Source organism: Sinocyclocheilus rhinocerous, unplaced genomic scaffold (assembly GCF_001515625.1).
Source record: "Sinocyclocheilus rhinocerous isolate Xijiao unplaced genomic scaffold, SAMN03320098_v1.1 scaffold1254, whole genome shotgun sequence".
Taxonomy (NCBI): Eukaryota; Metazoa; Chordata; class Actinopteri; order Cypriniformes; family Cyprinidae; genus Sinocyclocheilus; species Sinocyclocheilus rhinocerous.
The window spans coordinates 719,589-720,130 of NW_015643643.1; the positions used below are offsets into that span (position 1 = coordinate 719,589).

The following is a 542-nucleotide window of genomic DNA, read 5'->3' on the forward strand; positions in this document are numbered from 1 at the left end:
TTTTTTAACAGCAACTATATATATAATATGGGGAGCTAGTCTTTATCATTTATTTTCAAATGCTTTAAATGCATCTGTTTTATTGTTAAAACTTTGTTCCAGACCTTTAATCTTAAACCATGAAATCTTAAACTAATAAAAATCTGAATTATTACATTTAAAACTAAAATCGCATTAGCACCAAGAATAAACAAATCATTTCAACATTCATGGTGTGAAAATTATTTAATCCATTTTTCATATATTACAACTGTCTTGGCCTTTCTATTTCAAAAAATGTTAAAAATGACGTTAAAGGGATAGTTCACCCAAAAATGAAAATTCTGTCATTAATTACTCACCCTCATGTCGTTCCAAACCTGTAAGATCTTTGTTCATCTTCAGAACAAGTTAAAGGGGTCATATGATGCTATTTAAATTTTTTCCTTTCTCTTTGGAGTGTTACAAGCTCTTGGTGCATAAAGAAGATCTGTAAAGTTGCAAAGACTAAAGTCTCAAATCCAAAGAGATATTCTTTATAAAAGTTAAGAGTCAACCACACC

At 29.0% G+C, this 542-nt stretch overlaps 1 protein-coding gene across 1 annotated transcript in view; it reads right to left on the reverse strand.

Annotated features, from left to right (window-relative positions):
* The window catches only part of LOC107757656 (5-hydroxytryptamine receptor 1F-like), a 13,966-nt gene that overhangs the window by 1,855 nt on the left and 11,569 nt on the right, over nucleotides 1-542 (reverse strand). The window lies entirely within an intron of this gene.